Source organism: Eublepharis macularius, chromosome 10, assembly GCF_028583425.1.
Source record: "Eublepharis macularius isolate TG4126 chromosome 10, MPM_Emac_v1.0, whole genome shotgun sequence".
NCBI classification, from domain to species: domain Eukaryota; kingdom Metazoa; phylum Chordata; class Lepidosauria; order Squamata; family Eublepharidae; genus Eublepharis; species Eublepharis macularius.
In genome coordinates, this window is record NC_072799.1 from 76,665,773 (window position 1) to 76,686,291 (window position 20,519).

At 41.9% G+C, this 20,519-nt stretch overlaps 1 protein-coding gene across 1 annotated transcript in view; it reads left to right on the forward strand.

Moving 5' to 3' along the window:
• The window catches only part of STOX2 (storkhead box 2), a 193,084-nt gene that overhangs the window by 96,260 nt on the left and 76,305 nt on the right, over nucleotides 1–20,519 (forward strand). The window lies entirely within an intron of this gene.

The following is a 20,519-nucleotide window of genomic DNA, read 5'->3' on the forward strand; positions in this document are numbered from 1 at the left end:
CATTCTTCAAAAACAAGGGTGTGTATGCACTCATGACTGTCTCCGTTCGTTTCTAACCCACTTTGTGGCATCACTTGCAGAAGCATGAAGAAAACTTACTAGTTTTCCATTTGTAGAAATGAAAACGTCACATTATTTGGAACCATAATTTTTGTCAGTGGACTGATGGATAAAATAGAGGAGAAAACTGAGTGAAGAATTTATAATGCAGTGCTTTAATAAAATGTTACCGTATTTGATTCTGTCAGGACTTTCCAGATAGTTCAAACTTCTGTCCCAAGAGTGGAAGTCCTACAACATTCATGAGAAACATCCCTCTCTTCCTACCTGGTACAACTGTGTAAGAACTTTCCATTTACTACTATTATGATGTGAAATGACTGTTATGTAACTAGGCAGTGTTATCACTTTCACCATGTCAACCAATTGCTTACAACCAAAAGTAACTTGTTTTCATCACATTGTAGAAAATGTAATACCTGTAATTTGAAAAGAATATGGAGAGGTTTCTGTTTAGTTCAGCATGAATGCAGTCTGCTGAGAAAAGTTGCAGATTTCGATCTACAATATTCAGCTTAAGATTGTTTATTTTTATACCGGCATGTTGTTCAAAGTGGTAACTTTAGCTTTTCCAGAAACATCAAAAATATATGTATTGGCAAGATCAGGACAGAAAATGCTTTCCATGCATTTCTCAGAAATGGATAATGAATTTCTGTCCTACCCCATGTCACCTCCTCCCTGTTGGCCTTTTCAACTCTGACAGATTTGGGAGGCTTGATGACAATTCTGGGTTTTCCTCTATATGTGCAAAATGACCATGAAGTATATCATGCTTCACAATACTGTCATAAATGTTAAAAACCAAACCATAAACTTACTCCATGATGTGAGACTTTTGTTTTAGGAGGCGGGAAATGGCATAGAGTAAGTAGCTCCCCCAAAGTACAGTAAGCTGCTTAGGCTCACCTCATAAACTTGGAAACCATTGGCTTTAAACCAAAAGCTTGAAGAGCATGGAAATCATAATCTTCTGTACAATCATTTCCTAAGCAGTCAGGGGGCTGCACTTGCTCTGCCTGAGCTGCCGAAGGCCTCTTGCTGGCCTGCCTGATGATAAGCCACCTGTGTTGCTGCAGGAAGAAGGAGGCTGCACAGCCTGAGGTCGATGCCTTAAACTCAATGTTGGGCATCAGCAACTGCTGTTCAGATGGGAAAGGCAGTCTGGGGCTCTGTGGAGGCACCTGAAGCTGCGGTGCTGACAAAGGAGGTGATTCGGGCCCTGGAGAAGATGCCAACTGGTGGTAGAAAAGAGGACTGCATTGCCAGATAGTCAGCGACTGCCAGAATATTGATAGCGTTCTGTGGACTCTTTTTGGCCTTCAGGCAGCAATTGTTGGAAGAAACCTTGAGTAATTTTTTCCTTGAAACATTAATCCGTATTATTATAGCTACGCAAATTTCCAATCTTGATTCATTGCCTCAGTATTTACATATGTAGGCTGCATTTCATGTTTGAAATGAATGTGTTTAGTAATTGTCTGAATCTAAGAAGTGGTTTAAAGGCAGAGGGCATGACCTCCTGTTAAACTGGAATTACTTTGAGTTTTTGCAACTGAAATGGGCATAATTCCAAAATTCCTAATTTATTATCTAATGAGGCTGTCACAGTTAAACATTGCTTGAAACAAAGTTGCCTTGCTAGCCCACCTTCATAGCCCATGATGTATGGATAATTATCTTTTAATGATTATTGGAAATCTTTGGATAACCATACCAAATGCTGAACCACCTTCCAACCACAACAAAATATTGAGATATAGGCAAAGAATACTGTCAAAATCTAGCTAGTAAGTAAATGATATGGTGGTTTTGTTGTCTTTTATAATACGTAAAATTATTGGATGTCATTGCAATTTATGCCATAGTCAGAGATTAAGCATTGGACATATGTTGCTGCTAACTGTTAAATGGCGGTCATATTATTAACCCAAAGAAAACCAGGGCATTGGAGGTTTTTACTGCTCTTTATTAATGCAACCCATGAGCACTTTGGGAGCACTTTGTCCAAAGAGGGAGAGTTGAAATTGAAATCGGGTATCTTGAGTCTAATGCGTAATCTAGTTTAGTGTTGTATGGTTCATTGGTGAAATATGTTTCCTTTCCATATGCATGCATCAATATTGGATTTACAAGATAATTGTACCACAAGGGATGCCTTTCAGCCTTCAAGTGTGCATTCAAGTCCCATTAGTGTTAATCAGTAGGTGTGTGTGAATATTGAGCACACTCATAGATGAATGTTCCTCTTTTATATTGCCTTGACTGTTACTAATTTTAATGTAGTATCAGAGACCAAAGGGAATTTGATTTGGTGAACACTTTGCTAATGTCTGTGACTCTAAGTAAAATATAGTTCTAAAACAAAAACTTTTCCAAAGTGCCTTACCAATGAAGTTATTCATAAGACAAGACTAGACCCTGGTTTTGTGAAACCCGTGGCCAGTGACTAGGCAGTAGACATACCATGCCTCTTGTAGTTACTCAAACATCCAGTTGTCTTCTTTTTGCTTTTGCGTTCCAGCTATAAGAAACATTTCATAAGATGGGGATGGAGAAGAGGAACGCTAAGATACCCTTTCAGTTGCTTCTCTCTATGAGGTGCATTTCAAAGCTGAGAAAAACTTTCCAAGGGGGGGGGCGGGAAATGTGGCAGGGGTGTTTAATTCCAGAGCAGAGAGCCCTTGGTGTCAAACACTTTCTTGCCTCTCTACTCAGTGCAAGACCCTTCTGTTTCAGTTGTTCAAAGGTTCAACTGACCTGCTCACATGTGTTAATCAGAGCTGTTTCCTAAGCACAAGAGACAAAAACTGCAGCCTTCCTCATAACATTTCAGCTCTCTAGTTTGAATGTATGCAGTACTTGCAAAAGAGGACTGGATAGAATGTGCTAGCTATGTCAAGCTGTGCGCCACTTGTGACACACAGACACACAGGACAGACACACAGGAGCTCTACAAGTGTGTCTGCTGGACCAGCTCCTGTCTTTTCCAGATCCACCTATAAGAAGTAAGAAAAAAGTTTCATACTGGAGAATCTGATACTCAAGACAGTAGTTTTTGACCTGTCTTTCATCTACCTGTGTAAGCTATACATACCTTCTCAGGAACACCCTGGATCCACACACCTAGAAGAAAAAGAAAGACACATCAGCAGGTGCAGTTGTGCTTATATATGAATTTGATCGCTGTTGCCTATATCTGAATGAATGTACATGGAAAAATATTTTTGAATTGGGATTTGGACATTGCATATAGTCTATATAAGATATTTAATGTTACTGTTACAGCATATTTATTGAGCACTTGTTCACTTTATTTCAATACAAGTCTTTTGTACCATTGTGCATAATAATTTCCTTTTCCTGAATTGTGGGGTTCCACTTTGCTTGATTAGTTCTGTATTCAGGGAGGCTTGTCTGGTATATTTAAATCAATAAGCTTGAGTTTGCCAAACTTAGCACAGAGTTTTAGCCTTAATGTAAACTGTAATATATTAATCAAGTCATTGAAACAGCTGTTCTGTGATGTTTCTGTATTAAAACCACATCATAGAAACTCACCATATACACAACTTTCTGTCACTATCTTATTTGCTCTAGAATATCAAGGTACACATTTCTCAGGAGCGCACTCAAATATTTGTAATTATGAAGCTTCTCTTTCTCTACTGACTCATCCTTTATTCCACAGCAAAAAATACTTGGAGGTTTTCTGGCACATGATGCCAGCTCTTTTCTTATCTCTTTTGTTTCAGTGACCCAGATTCCAGACTAGCTGATTGGTGTATGTTTCTGGAAATAACTTGTGGAATATTGAAAAACTGCAGTAGACTAAATGTGGTCTGTCTGGGAGCCCAAACTTTTAGGGTGTTCTTTTTTTTTTTGCCCAGGGTAGCTGAATGCAGCTACATGGGGCTTACTGCAGTGGTTTCAATCGACATAGGTTGTTCTTCTGAGGCCTCTCAGCATTTTTTAAAAGATAAAAGTGGTAGGTGTCATGTAGGTATCTGCTGTCAATAAAGGGCAGAATATGACCCTAAAGCATGATTGACTGTCCCTGGTTATCAACTACTTTTAACTAGAAGTCTGCTTTGGAGAAAAGATTAAACTGCCATCCAGTCTCAGGGATGCAGGTGGGGCCTGCCGTTGCCTGTGGCTTGATCCCGGGGCCTCCAGCTGTTCTCTGCCTGTGTTATGTGCCATTGAGGCACTTCTGACTTAGGGTAACCCTATGAGTTAGTGATCTCCCAAATGTCCTATCATTATTAGCCTTTCTCTTATCTTGTAAACCGGAGGGCGTGGTTTCCTTTATTGAGTCAAGCCATCTCATTTTGGGTCTTCCTCTTTTTGTGAGGCCTTCCACCTTTTCTAACATTAATGTCAATATTAATGGAGAATACCATAGTATGAATTATGTTGATTCCCAGTGAAACATTTTTATTCTTAAGGATCTTTTCTAGTTCCTTCTTGGTTGCCCTTCCAATTTCAATCTCCTGTTATCTGCTGAAACTAAAATTTTGCCATGTTACTTTAGGCTTTTCAAGCATTAACACCAGTCATTTCTTCTGCACAGACTTTCTCCAAAAATCACAAGGTGATAGGAGTTGCTTGGCACTTGATAAAAGGTAAAAAATTTTGCCTGACTTCCTATCTAAACACTGAGATCATTCTCAGAATTGAAATTCTGAGGTGTGAAGTGCAAAAATATCCCCCAGGTAGTTTAGCTAAATGTATGGGAACACAGTTCTTCTGAATAGTGAGTTTTGTTTATTTTAATTTAAGCAACAGTGACGAGTCTATTTATCAACTTTGAACCAGACTAGTGAAACACCAGTTCTGTACCTTGTTTTATAGAAGAAAATAAGCAAAACAATCAGGGGTTTTTTTGTTTTTGTTTTTTTTAGGAGGGGCATAACAATTTGAGGTGGTATGATTTGAAGAAAACTAATTAATTGTCTGCTCTTCTGTCTTTATATGTTCAAATGCAAGATTAGAAGAGATGTTTTGGCTAACTTAATAGGTGAAACTTCCTACATAATCTATGATTACCTGTGCAAACGCTTGATAATATATTTTTAGATTTTGTCTGTTTGGCATTGTGGTGGAGAGTGCCCTCAAGTCTTAGCCGACTTATGGCGGGACACCCCCCCCCCGTGAGGTTTTCATGGCAAGAGACTAACAGAGGTGGATCTCTGCCTCTGCAGCCCTGGTCTTCGTTCGAGTTCTCTCAGCCAATTACTAACCAAGGCCGACCCTGCATAGCTTCTGAGATCTGATGAGATCTGGCTCACCTGGACTATCCAGGCATTAACAGTACAGAAATAAAACTTTTAAAAATTTTACTTCCTGAGAACATTCCGATACTTTAAATATTTTCTGCCAATTCAGGACACAGTTACCAACATCAATATATGTTCTGTGGAGAATTCCTGGTATGAAGCACCACTAACCACCATTTGCCTTTTATCATTCTGTTTCTTTTGTTATTGTTGTTAGAATCTTAGAGTACAAATAGTCCTCAAATATGTTCTGGTTAGCCATCTTTATCTAAAGCATTCTGCTTTAATCGTAAAATGGCAGTGGATCGTTTTTTTACTTCTGATCCTGTAATCAACTTTAAATTCATATTGCTATTCTTCCCACAAACTGCAGCACAATGCCACAATGCAATCCAGTTGCCCTGAATCATACAGATATATTTATAGCACTTAGATTACCATACATTCTTTCCTTAGCTAGGTTGTGTGGATTCCAAAGGAACTATTTGTTCATGTAACTGCTGATTGTCTTTCTTGTTTCCCTTTTCCTTTAGCTGGTTTGATTCAGTAGTATTGAATTTTGCCGTGAAAACCTGTGACGTTCTTTGGATTTGACACTTTAGGACTACAGAAATTTAGATTTTATGGAAGAACTGAGTGGTTTTATAAGAGAACACTGTAAGCAGCTGTTGTAGATTTGAGGGCAGTTGTGCCTGGTACCAACTGCAGATGGTGATTTCGTGGCTCTCAGTGGAAGCAAGAAGCAATAGTAGGCGGAGGTAACTTATTCTGGTGTTCCAGTCTCCTTCCTTTGCAACACTGCAGAAGAAAACTGCCTTTAGAAAACATTCTAGAATTTTTTTCCAGTTGTACAAAAGGGGAATGTTGATCCCTATACATGTAGCAACCTCTCCGTCAGTAACTCAGTTGTTGAATATAATATGAATATAATATAAGGCAGAATATATGTTGAATATAATATAAGGCGGAAATAAGGCTGATCCAAAGAAAACCAAACTTCTTTCAGGCTGCAGTCCTATACAAACTTGTTTGAGAATGAATCCTTCTGAGCACAGGACTTCTGAATTTGATTTCTACTTGTGGCCAAAGGTCTCCTTGCTTTGTGTTAGTTTATAACATGGAACATGAGCTAAGAATTTGGAGAGTCCATCAAATTTGATAGCTGCAGTGCTCATATCCTTCTTTGTCTCATAAACTTTACTCATCTGATTAGTTGAGATCTCGGTTTTAAGAATGATGGACATGTGGCACGATTTCTTTCTTGCACTGGATATGCCTACTGTTGTGGGCATACTGTGGGTTACCTTCCATAACCTTTCTTTGTCAGTTTCTCAGAGCCAGGGAAATAGTTGAAGGACAGTATTTTCCCACCTTTTATTACGAGACTAGTAACAAAGACTGTTGTGGGAAAAAATACAGTAGGCTCTAGAAAGGGAAGGGTAGGCAGGCGGGCATTGCCGCCTCCTCCGTGACTGATCCTGGCTGGTCATCTGCTTTATGCTGATGTCACTTGCTCTGCTTCTGATCCCAGCTGGGTGAAGGTGGGGGGTGGGCCTTGCCACCTGCTCCACGCCTGATCCTGGCCTGGGCTTCCTGCTGCGACACGCTCTCTGGAGGGATGGGCTGCCTTATCTGGGCTTCCCTCCATGGCAGCGCCCTCTGGAGGTGCACCAGGGCAGGAAGTGAGTTGTCAGGAATACGGTTTTCCTTTTATACAGCAGGAAAAGCTTCTTTCCTCATTCTGCAGCAGCAGGATTTTATTGTGATACAAATACCGGGAGACATGGGCAATATAAGTCTCCCGCTTTCCAGGGTACCTGTTGAAGACCTCTGGAATGACACAGTTTGAGATGTGATGCTTTCTGTTATGAATTCTGATGTGTCATTTCCCCGTTAGAGGATTCAGTGACTTCCAGCTACAGAATCAGTCCATACAGTCCTTTCTTGATACTTACTATAAAAATGTGAGTGGTGCAAAAGTTAAAATGAAAAGTAGAAAAAATTAAAACAATCCATGTAAAAGTTAATAGGTAATCAGTTAAGTGCAAAAATTCATAATAATACATGTAGAAATGTAACTGCTCTGATTTTATTTAAACAAGGCACAGAATACTTTTATTTTAGGATAAACCATTCAAGATTTATATTTACTTATATTTATTTTATATTATTTGATTTACATGTTGTTTTTAACAATAATTAATCCCAGATCTTTTGCAGCTATTCCTATTTTATTGGACAAGCTGGTATCTTCCACTGTCTTGCATAGACAAACCTTCTTGCAATAATCAGATACAATACCAAATTTTGTAAAGTCTCAGGAATCGCAAGCTAGCAGCATGATAATGTAACACAATATTTGATAGTTTATACCTGCCATTTTCTCATCTGCTTTATGCTGATTTAAGATTAATCTTTGGTTTCTGATCTAATAAAAAATCTGTAATCAGTTCTTGCCATTTTACTTATTACTAATATTGGTATGTTGCAGTTTTAATTTGCTCTAAATAAGGCAAATTCAGTACACTGTCTACATTATCTTTCTTTTTATAGTATCAAAATTATTCTTGTATAAATCTTCACAATTTTTGGTGATTTACGTACCAAAATGTCTTACTTCTTGTATGTTCCATTTTAGCTTATATAAAATTACAGTTTATTAATTAGGATCTTTCTTTATCAGTCTCTTTAATCCTTTTTAAAAATTAACTTTATAGCCTGATTATTTGTCCATATTCTTCTATTGGGGTTTGTAATATAGATGCTCATCTCAGTGTTGGTTAGAAAGATCACCAGATCATCAGTTTACAAGCTTATTTTAAAATATGTTTTAATATCTTGTGTTCCTTTTTCTTGCCTAATATATAATGTAAATGGTTAGAATTATATGATGAACAAAAGATAAGGAAAAGCCATTAGGTAAAGGTGCAAGCACAGTCATTACTGACCCATGGGGCGATGTTGCATCACGATGTTTCTTGGCAGACTTTTTGCAGGGTGGTTTGCCATTGCCTTCCCCAGTCATCTACACTTTACTCCCCGGAAACTGGGTACTCATTTTACCGACCTCAGAAAGATGGAAGGCTGAGTCAACCTTGAGCCGGCTACTTGAACCCGGCTTCCGCCAGGATCGAACTCAGGTCGTGAGCAGAGCTTGGGCTTCAGTACTGCATCTTACCACTCTGCGCCACAGGACTCATCAACAAAAGATGATAAGGAAAAGCCATTCGCCCCTGACATATTCAGTATTATCTGAAGATGTTGCAGTTGCTAATATCTTTGAATGTGGATTGAAATCAGTTACGTCACACTGCTTTTAAACACATTTTAAAACCCTTCTTCTAAATTAAAATGAGACAATGATGACTGTTATGTACACTCTAACCTGTCAAATACCTTATCTGAATTCCAATGCTGTTTCAATTATTAAGAGGAACATATACATATGTTCTAACATATGTTAGTTGTTTCATATTTAAACCGGTTTTGTCTAGTGCTTTATATTTTGGAAATGCTTTTACCCCATCTTTAATATAAATAGTGCTGCAATTACTTTATGCTTAAGTAAACTTGAAAAATAAGAACTTGATAAAGAACTTATCTTTGCCTGATTTAGGTTTTAAAATAATTCTGCCCACTGTCCTTAAATATGAAAATTCTCTTGTACCTGGAATATTTTTCATGATATCCAGTAATGGTGCTGCGGTATTTTGTTTGGAAGGCTTTGTAATAGTCTGTCGTAAAACTATCTGTGTCTGGTACCTTATTATTTTAATGTATTTGTAACTTCCTATATTTAATTTAATATCAAAATCAATATATATTTTGTTCCGAATTCAGCTTTAGGGGGTTAATTCTTTGATAATTTAGAATTTGTCTTTTGGTCTTAAGAGGTATATAGTTCTTTTGTGGCCCTGACATCCTGTCCTATATTTTGATTTCTATTAATAAACTCCAATGAGGAGGTCTCATTGCAGGTGATCAGTGAAAAAAGGACTTTTTATTTGAAATAATAAAAATCAATTGCACACAAAAAACACAGCACACACACAGAGCTAACTAGAAAAATGGAGGAAAATTGGAAAGAGTTCAAGGTTTGGGCTATAATTACCAGTCCAAAAGAGGGTGCCCGAGGAAAAGCAGCTTCAGTGACCAGCACTTCATGGCAAGAAGAGGGAGAGGGGCTCAGACATACAGTCTGAGGGTGCTTGAGTAGGTTCAAAGCATACTTAGCAAATGAGACAGTGGGCAATCCAGTTATACTGTGGAACCCCGCCCCATTGTGGATACGGCGTCCGGCTCACAATGAGAGCAGTTTGTTGGCAAGTGTAAACAATTTGCTTGTGATTTGTTACAACGGTTCAATAATTCACTTTGCTCTTGAGAAAGCTGTTACATGCGAAACAAACTTGAGCTAGCAGTTTGTTGAGCGGAATAGTTCTGAGTCTGACTCTTCACAGAAGCTCATGAATGGAATATTGCTTGGCTGAAGCAATGGCTGTATGAATGATTGATCTGCATACTTCTGCTTACTGAACATACAACGGGAACACATATGGAAGCCTAGACGGACTCCATAGATGTTGTATGAATTAATTTATTTGTTGATGAATTGACCAGAGTTCAATGTTGATTAACTGATGGATTATTACAAACATTGTATGATTATGTATTGATTTTTTGTAATTTTGGCATTATAGAAATCTCTTTTGGCACTGAGCACTTTAATTGTAGTAAACCAATTTGATAGTTTTGTAAGGTTTGGAAATGAGAGCTTTTGTTGGATCTTTGAGTTGTGGTACTCTCAAGATACACAGCTTCTTTGGTGAACAGATACTGTGAAACATTACCTGGAGCAGTTCTGCCAAAAAACCAGTGACTTAATGGTTGTCCCCAGGGTGGGACAAAGGACTGGGAAGCTGTCTCCAGTGTGAGACAATAAAACTGGGAAGGTTTGATTGTGCCTTCCTGAGAGGAACTTCCTGAGAGGTGTAAAAGGATTATTGATGATCCGCGATAGCTGGATGGGTGAGGCTATAATAGGAGAATGGATAAGGATGGGCTTGGAAGGGTGTATGAATGGATTAATTCAAGTACTTCTGGAGATCTCCATTGTTCTATGGTTTTGCACATCTCCGTAGAGTGGGGCTGAGAGTTAGTCTTAGCTCACATTCCAGTACTTTCCCTTTTTCTGCCTAACCTGTTAATGGGGGGGACGGGGGACCTGGGATTCTCAAACTGCTGCCTCCAGATATTCCAGAATATTTCCAGAAGTATACAAAGCCTGGATACCAAAATATACCTGGAAAAATCTGTACCTTCTTAAGGTGAGTAGCCAAACCTTCACTTTTGCTTTGCATGTGAGAGGAGAAGGGGAGAGTGTGCAAGTATGAGAACAAGCTATGTTTACTGATTGGAATGTGATGGCAAACGATGACTTGCTGCGGAAGGGGAAGTGCAATGGGAGTCAGAGAGCGAAGGAGGGAGGGAAACTCACAGGATTAAGGTGTATGCATGTAATGTGAGCAAGCCATGACTTGATATTATATGTGAACCAGCTCAATATCAAGACAAAACGGAGGTAAAATAAGCCTGTAGCTAGAAATGTTGTGGTTGTGGATATATCATGGCATGTATGTTGCACACTTACTGCCACTTTATGTATGTATTGCACTTAACAGAGGCTGTGGAAGTCACCACTGCCCTTTATGAATCTATGTTTCAGTTTACAACCTCTAGCAGTCTTTTCTAATGGCAGCCTCCATTTGGATGGTTTGCACCATATCCTCAGTGCTTTTCTCAGCATTTTCTGTTACTGACCCAGTTCTCTGGAATGGGCTACCTGGGGTTGTGTGTGCAGGGAGAGGAGGTTCACTGTATGCAGGTATATAAAGGTATATTTCAAAGGGCATTCTAAGTTGATCAGTTCATTCCTTTATAGTTATATAAAAGTTTGTATTATAGCTAATACATCTGTTTAATTTGTTGTTTTTAAAAATATTTATTTGATATGATTTTAAATGTTTTGTTGTTGTACGCTGCCTTGAGTTTGGGGGAAATGGGGCTTTGAACATAAATATTTAAATAAAACACTTCTTAGTGAGTGGTTGTGCAGAATTCTGTCAGCAGTTTTCTTTAAACACTTAAGTAAAAGGCTAAAACTTGAGTTCTGTATGAATACTAAAAAAACCAAATGACATCCTAGAATATGGATGCAGAGTCTATTGCCATAGGCCATCACAAATTTTCCAAACATCACATCAACTAATAAACAGTTAACTTCCAGTATCACAATTTAAAAAGGTTAATTAAAATTAATTAAAACAGTACAGTATATCAAACTATCCCAGGAGTCACGATTCACAGCCTCATTCAGTACCACCTTAGATCTTATCTTCTTGGCTGCAAGTGCAAACTGAGAGACTCTGTAAGACACATGATTATTTGTGTCAGATAACAAGAACACAATTTTCTCGATTTCAGAATATGTGTTTGTGGCTGGTAGGATTCTGGCCAAAAATTTAGCTCTGGGCACACTGAATAATAGACAGTAAAGTAGGTAGTGGGGAAGGTTCTCCACTGTAGATGATCCACAAATGCAGCTGTGGTGTTCCATAGGGATGTGAGAATAACGCCCTGCCAAAAGAGCTGATTGCATCGTCTGAAAGCGCAGAGCAGTGAAAGACATGAGATTATAATGAGAAATGCTGGCTAGGTAGGTGGATCTTAAGCGATCAAATTTAATTAATTTATACCAAGGAGTTGCCTTGGTCGTCTTACTTTAATAAAGTCCTAGAATATGGAACATGGGTAATCTTTTGCAGTAGGTAATCTTTTGACAACTTCTTAAAAATTATGCAAACTATGGGAATTATTTTGAGCTAAAATATGTCAGCTACAGCTTGTGATATCAACAAATTGCCCCAATATATAGCAGTTGCAGTCAATCAACTGCCCGATAAGGAGTTGTCTGTAAATGTTATCCTTATATTCATGTCAGCACTTTGCAATAATGCTGTCTTGCAGTGAGGTTACGGGCAGTTGGGTCTCCAAGCAGTAAGACAGGCATACAGTAAGCTTTAAAATGGAGGGGGTGGGGGGAGTGTTAGTTTAATTATTGTCTGAATCCATCTCTTGGGGGAAGAGCAAAAAGTCCAGAGCAGCTATGAAAAGTGCCCAATTTATTTGCCTGCAGTGGGGTTGGGGTGGCATATTCAGCAGTGTACTGGTACTTAACATGAAAGACTTGGAGCTGAAATTGTGCTTTGAAATCTGTGGGTCACCAGGTTCCCGAACTGATGTGCAGACTTGCTTCCCCATTGGTAGATGTGTTATTGAAGTAGTTGTAGCCCACCTTTCCCCCGCAGATTCAAAGCAGTTAACCTGATGTTGTCAGATCTCAAAAGCTAAGCAGGGTCGGCCTTGGTTAGTTATTGGATGGGAGACCTCTAACAAAGACCAGGGTTGCAGAGGCAGGCAATGGCAAACCACCTCCGTTAGTCTCTTGCTGTGGAAACCCCGCCAGGGGTGGCTGTAAGTCAGCTATGACTTGAGGGCACTTTCCACCATTCCACAACTAGTGATTGAAGGCCTGCAGAAAAAAAAAATCAGGATTTTCTAGTTTTTCTAATGAAAAAACTGGGAGATTTTGGAGAGCACTGAAAAGAAATATGTTTTTTTCATTTAGAATGAGTTAAATAATTGTAAAGAGAAGTTTTTACTCTCTCAAAACATGTAGCAGGAAATGTTTTATGCAAGACAGCTAACAGTGTTAGATAATGACAAGAGACCCCAAGAAGCCTAGGGGAAATTCCTGTGCTGTCTCCAGGAAGGGAAGAGAAGGGCAGTAGGGAAGTCAGATGCTGAACTCTGATGGTGTTTGAGCTGGGAGCCTGGGTGGCTATGAGCTGTCTCCAAACCCAAACTTTGCTGGCATTTAACAGCCCCAAGTTCAAGTTGTACCACTAGGGAGCTGGGATGTATGCTGACTGCAGAGGCTCATGCTTCCTCCCAGCTCAAATATTCCTAGCGGTCAATGGCTGCCTTCTCAGGCCACCCCTTCTTTCCCTTCTGGTAGCAAGGAAGTGGAGATGATGGGAAGGGCAGTGGCGGCAGCCCAAACACTGCCAGCCCCCATCTTCCCCAGTTGCTACCACCTTTTCCTTCTGGCAGTCTCCCCCCACCCCCACACACTGATTTTTTTCTACTGCTCCCCAAAATCCAAGGATGGCAGCTGTGATCTTTTGATGTACGGTTTATAGTTTCATTTTGTTTTTAAGTCCTGGGAGTTTTAAATCTTCCTTGACTTTCCCTTAAGTTTTTAGATTTTTCTGGTTTATCTAGGTTTCCAGAAATACTCCTTCTGGCTTTAATTTACTGATCTTTTGATCCACATTTCAAGGCAGTTGTTCAGAATAAGATACATTATAATTTCTGTGCATGCTACTACTAATAATAACATTCGATGTATATACCACCCTTCAAGACAACTTAATGCCCACTCAGAGCTGTTTACAAACTGTGTTGTTATTATCCTCATAACAGTCACCCTGTGAGGTGGGTGGGGCTGAGAGAACTCTGGAAGAGCTGTGACTGACTCAAGGTCACCCAGCTGGCTTCAAGTGGAGGAGTGGGGAATCAAACCGGGTTCTCCCTCTGAGGCAGAGGACATCTTGGGTTGTTTCTTTTCACCCAATCAAGGAGGCAGGAAGTCAAAATCTTTTCCTCCTCTTCCTCTTGGAGTCTAGGAACACCCCCTTTGCTCCAGTTCTTTCCTGCCTCCAGGGAGAGCAGTTGTGGCTTCAGTTTCTCTGCCAGCCTACAATCTTTCTTGCTTAGCTAAACTCCTCTTAGTATAGCTCCCTGTCTTTTTCTGCGCTGCTCTGACCTGCCTTCTTCCTCTCTCTACCCTCATTTAACTGTCCTTTTGTGTCCCTCTGCCCTTTTTGCCCGCTATCTCTTCTTTCTGGGTTTGAGGGGATATGGAGTCCCGGTGCTCCGAAGACAGCTTCATGGAGGGTGGAGAGGAAAGCCCATCGGCGTCCACATTAGCAGTAGAAGCAACTGATTCTCCTGGTACCGTCTTGCCGACCAGGCTTGAATGGCATCCTGGCACCTTTCCAGCTAGCAAGCCACGTACTTCTTCCAAGAAGCCCCACCGCAAGCAGCAAAACCTGGAATCGGCAGTGGCGAGGAGCGCTGAAGCGGTCAGCAGCCCCGTTGGAGCAGCTGTGGAATTGGCTGGAAACAACAATGGCGTTCGTGCCAAATCCCACGCGGCTCTGGGCACTGTGGTCACCAGTCTCCTGGCGGGAGAATACTCTGCAGGCCCTTCTGCCACAGATTAGCACCTGCAATCGGCCAACTCCAGCACCCAAAGGACTGGTAATGTAGACAGCCGTCTCAGTTCTCTTCTGCAAGGCGAGTTTCTGTCCTTCCTACACCAGACATGAGAGAGGAGATCATTAACTTTTGCCAGCCCTCTCTAGGGGCAGCGAGTGAGTCTACCTCCATTCCCCGCTCTCCCCCAGTAAGGTATGCAGCGGCAATGGCCCACTAAGGCTGCTCAGAAGTCCACCCCACGTAGTTCCAGGGACAGAGCATGCGTGGTGGTGGGAGGAGACTTCATCAGATAGTAAAGAGGGAGAAAAAGGGGAATTCCTCTCGGAGGAGGAGGAGGAGGCCATTATGCCTGATCAGACGGATAGGCTTGTTAGGGCTGAGAATTTCCAATACCTACTGGCTAAGGCCTTAGCAGCACTGGACCTCCAGGAGAAGCCAAAAGGGGAGGAGGACCCTACTGGGGCAAGCAAGACCCCCTCTAGACCTAGAGGGTGCAAGGAGTTCTTCCCCAGAGCAGATACCCCAGAGAAGGTCTTCCCTTTTCCTTTACTTCGAAAGGCAGTTAAAAGCAGAATGGTCTTCTCCTGCATCTAGTAAACAATGTTCTAGCTCCATTACAAAATTATATGCCTTACCATCTTATGCCAACGAGCTTTTGCTGGTTCTTAGGATTGATGCTCCAGTTGCTGCTCTTCAATCCTCGGGCCTTCTGTCCGAAGATGATCAGGGCTTGGTCAGAGACAACGTGGATAGGAAGGCCGAAGACACTCTCAGGAGTGCCCACAAAGTGGCAGCCATGGCGATCAGGGCCTCTTCAGCCGCATCCATTGTATCCAGAGCATCAGTGATGTGGCTTCGTAAGCTGATTCAGCTACTCCCAGAAAACCAGAAGCGCCTTTTGGAAGGTGCAAGCAGAGTTATGAAGGCAGCCATCTTCACAGCAAACACCACCTTAGATGCTGTCACCTTCACTTCCAGGGCCATGGCGTCAGCAGCGGTTTCTAGGAGACTCCTGTGGCTAAGAGCTTGGCCGGCCGATCTCCGATCCAAATTTATTCTGATGGCGTATCCCTTCCAAAGAGACAAGTTGTTCAGACATGCCTTGGAGAAGGTACTCGTGGAGACTAAAGACAAAAAGAGAGCCTTACCCAAGTTGATCAGACGACTGGGCAGATGACCTTTCTACAAGCAGTCCTTTCATATGCAGTACTCCTTGGCCAGACCCCTCCAGGACAGCAAGTGCTCATCCTGGAACACCAACAAACAAAGCTTTAAAAGAAACTTCGGCTTCAGATCCTCCAGACAGCACCAACAGCAAGGGGACAGGCAAGAGTTCGACACCAAGAATCAGAAATCCTGATTCGCTTCAAGATCTGGTGGGATCTTTCAACAGACCTGGGAAGAGTCAAAGGCGGACGTCTGGACCCTGGAAGTAGTCTCAAAGGGATATTCGACAGAGTTCAAATCCTACCCACTGGATCATTTTCTGACATTGCCGCTACACAAAAAACATTAAAGAGCCATCACCTTACAAGCTGTTCAACACTTACTGAACATCAAGGCAATAGAACCCGTTCCTCATCAAGAAAAGGGCTCTGAAAGCGAGGTGAAAACCATTAAGGCAGCAGCGGGGGGGGGGCAGAAAAGTCTGCTCTGGAAAGAGCGTCACTTGTGAAGGCTACAAAAAAGGAGCTGAAGTTGGTGGAGAACCAGCTGATCGGGCTACAGGTGGAACGAACGCAGACAATTTTGCGTCTCCAAAACGTGAAAGAGGAGGAAAATGAGGATCTGTGGGATTTGGTCTCGGAACTACTGGCGACACCCGCGAGGACGACTAAAGAAGAGGTTAAAAGCGCCATTTTGGAGGTCCGTCGGGCTTCTTCAAAATATGCAACAAAGCGACAGTTGCCTCGTGAGATCATTATTGACTTTTCATCTAAAAAGATTCGGGACACCATCCTATATAACTCATACAATGCGGATTTGGACTTTATGGGTTTGAAAGTCAAGATTTTGAAAGACGTTCCATTTCTAGTCCGGAAACGGCGTTTTAAATATAAAAAGTTTGCAGCTCTTCTGAGGGACCAGGGAATAAAGTACAAATGGTTATTCCCGGAAGGAATATGGTTCAGATATAAAGATCAGGCCTATAAGATATTATCAGAAGATCAACTAAAGGATTTTGAGAATAAAAACCCAGAACTCTGCTGCACCAAGAACGAAGAAAAGGAGGAGCCGGAGGGGGGGGGAGGAGGAGGAGAGCATCGCAACAGCAGTTGCACAGAGAGAACTGCGTCCGGGACCTAGAAGGGGGAGGAAAGTTTAATCAGAATTTGAAATGTTTATTCTCTGTATGATTAACCACTCCATCATTATTTATGGAGCTATTTTTGTATTATGACAGTATGAAGGGAAACATTGAAGTGTAGTGTTTAGTGTTTGTAGTTCATTCCCCCCCCCCTTTTCTTTTTCCACCTCCCTTTGTCCTTTCCCTCTCCCCTTTCCTTGTGATAGTCTGGTGTAGTGTTTTGTAGTTATGAAAATAAAAAAATTTATAAAAAAAAAAAAGAAAGAAAAGGGCTCTGGAGTTTACTCTGTTTTCTTCACGGTGCCAAAGAGGAATGGAGATTGGAGAGCCATCTTGGACTTAAAATTCGTAAATCGGTTCATAAAACTGAGACACTTTGGCATGGAGACCCTAAGATCGGTATCAGAAGCTCTGTGCTCAGGGGAATTTCTCACCTCCATAGATCTTACTGAGGCATATCTCCACATCCCAATTCATCTGGCTCATTGAAGGTTCCTGAGATTCTACGTAGACAACCATCACTTTCAATTTAAGGCACTTTTCCAAAATCCTCATCTACCCCATTGTCTGACTCCGGGAGAGGGAAATACACATACACCCCTACTTAGACGATCTGCTTCTCAGGGTGAATTCCAGGGCCATCTCTGACACCCGTACTACCATCCTTTTCCTACAAACGCATGGCTTCCTGATCAACCTATCAAAATGTTCCCTACAACCCTCTCAGAGGTTGCTTCATCTGAGACTGATAATCGATTCCAAGGAGGGTCGTCTATTTCTCCCACCGGAGAAGATCCAGAAGACCAAGGAGATGGCTGCCTTAATGATCCGGAGCAGTTTCACCTCGCTTCTCACTCTGTCCAAGCTAATGGGCACTCTGGTGGCGAACTGCGAGGCATTGGTCTGGGGCCGTCTACATACCCATGAACTTATTTCGTTCCTCAGGCCTTTTCAGTCTCTAATCGTAGCCAGAGTCAATCAACAGCTCAAAGTCCCCCTGAAGGTCAAGATGAGCCTCAGTGGACTCGGCCTTCCAACCTACGCCAGGGTAAGTCCTTCCTCAATCCACCAAGACTGCAGTTATTTACAGATGCCAGCCTAGCCAGCTGGGGGACAATTCTGGAAGATCAGCCAGCACAAACCACTTCGGGACCCTGGCCCTGGATTTATTCGCAACACATGTGAACTGTCAAGTCCTGAGGTTTTTCTCCAGGTTCCTGCATCCTCAAGCAGAGGGGACCGTCCCTCTCTCCTTGCCGTGGCCCAAGGGCCTGTTATACGCCTTTCCCCCAATTCTGGTCCTTCCTAAGCTTCTGAGGAGTATAATGGAGCAAAAGGCAGAGGTGATACTCGTAGCACCGTGATGGCCAAGGAGACCATGGTACTCCACGATCCAGGCAATGTCGAGCTGTCATCCCACATGCCTGCCAGCAGTTCCAGATCTCCTCCAGCAGGGTCCAGTGTGACATCCCCACCCGGACTGGATGTGTCTTACTGCCTAGAAATTGAAAGGTGATACCTAGCCAATTTGAGGTATTCTCCCCAGGTGATCCACATCCTCTTGGCCTCCAGGAAGAAGTCAACAGTCAGAATATACAATACCTCGTGGAAGGCCTTCTCCTGTTGGGCCAGGATAAAGAAGGTCAACTTCCTGCACCCTTCAATTGTATCAATCTTGGCATTTCTACAACAAGGTCTAGACACCGGCCTCAAGCCAGCCATGCTATGTAAACAAGTGGTAGCCCTAACTTCAGTCCTTCCTGTGGTGGAGGGCTTCAAGATTTCTAGACTTCTCATGTACAGTGTTTCTTGAGAGGCGCCACATTACTGAGTCCTCCTGTGATCCACCGCTTCCCTACCTGGAGACTTTGCATCGTGCTGTTGGCCCTAACTAAACCTCCCTTCAAACCACTCAGAATTATCTCTTTGAAGTGGCTGAAACTCAAAACCATATTCTTGATGGCCATCACATCGGCCAGGCGGATCTCAGAGCTGGGGGCACTGTCGATCAAGCCCAATCTCTGCATTTTTCATTGAGATAAGATAGTTCTGCGAATGGATCCTACTTTCCTTCCCAAGTCGAACTCTAAATTCCATAGGATGCAAGAAATCAACCTTCCATCCTTCTGCCCCAAATCCCTCACACCACAAGGAGAGGTATTGGCACAATCTAGACATGAGAAGGGTCCTCAAGACTTACCTTATCAGGACTGAATCGATCAGACGGTCAGATTTGCTCTTCATAAATGTCGCTTCCCCAAATCAAGGGAAGAAAATGTCGTCAGCTACAATCAGGGAAAAAATTAGATCTTGCATAGTGGAGACATATGGGGCGTGCAATAGGGAAGTTCCACAGGGGATCACGGCACATTCGGTGAAAAAGTGCGGCAGCAAACACGGACTTTTTTTTATATATATATATATTTTTATTCTTTTTAATATCTAAAAACAATAGACTACAAAAAACTACAATAATACAAGGAAAGGGAAAGAAGGGAGAATAAGAAAGGGGGGAAGGAGGGGGTGGAAAAAAGGGGAAGGCAACTTACAAACACTAAACACTACACTTCAATGCTTTCCCTTCATACTGCCATAATTAAAAAAATAGCTTAATAAAGTAATGATGGAATGGTTGATCTTACAAAATACAAATTACAATTCAAATTAAATCTTTTTCCCCCCTCTGGGCCTCGGACGCAGTTCTCTCTGAGCAGCTACAGCCGCAGCGCTCGTTTCCTCCCCCCTCCCTTCAGGCTTCGAATCTTCTTCTTTTTGCTTGATGTCTGGCCCAAATTCTGGATTTTTGTCCACAAAATCCCTTAGCTGATCTTCCGAATTAATCTTGTAAGCTTGATCTTTGTAACTAAACCCGATTCCTTCCAGAAGTAGCCATTTGTACTTTATGTCACGTTCCCTCAAAAGAGCAGCCAGCTTTTTATATTTAAATCTTCTCTTCCGAACTAAAAATGGAACGTCCTTCAGTATCTTGACTTTATTTCCCAGAAAGTCCAACTCCGCATTATATGAGCTATATAGGATATTGTCCCGGACCCTCCTGGATGAGAACTCAATAACGATTTCGTGAGGCAGCTGCCGCTTCATTGCATATTTTGAAGATGCCCGATGGACTCCCAAAATGGCGCTTCTTACTTCTTCTTTAGTTGCCCGCGCGGGTGACGCTAAAAGTTCCGAGGCAAGATCCCACAAATCCTCGTTTTCCTCCTCTTTAACATTCTGGAGACGCAAAATGGTCTGTGTTCGTTCCACTTGCAGCCCAATCAGCTGATTTTCCACCAACTTTAGCTCCTTGTTCGTTGCTCTCGTAAGTGACGCATTTTCCCGAGCAGACTTCTCTGCCCCCCCACTACTTCCTTAATGGCTTTCACATCGCTCTCAATTAAGCCCACCCTTTGATCTGTTTCATTCAGCTTGTCAACAAAGGGTTTTATGGCCTCAGTAACCGATCTTTTCACCAGTTCCTCGAGCGACTCGGCTCTTCCCTGCAGGGCAGCCGAAACTGACTTGCCCAA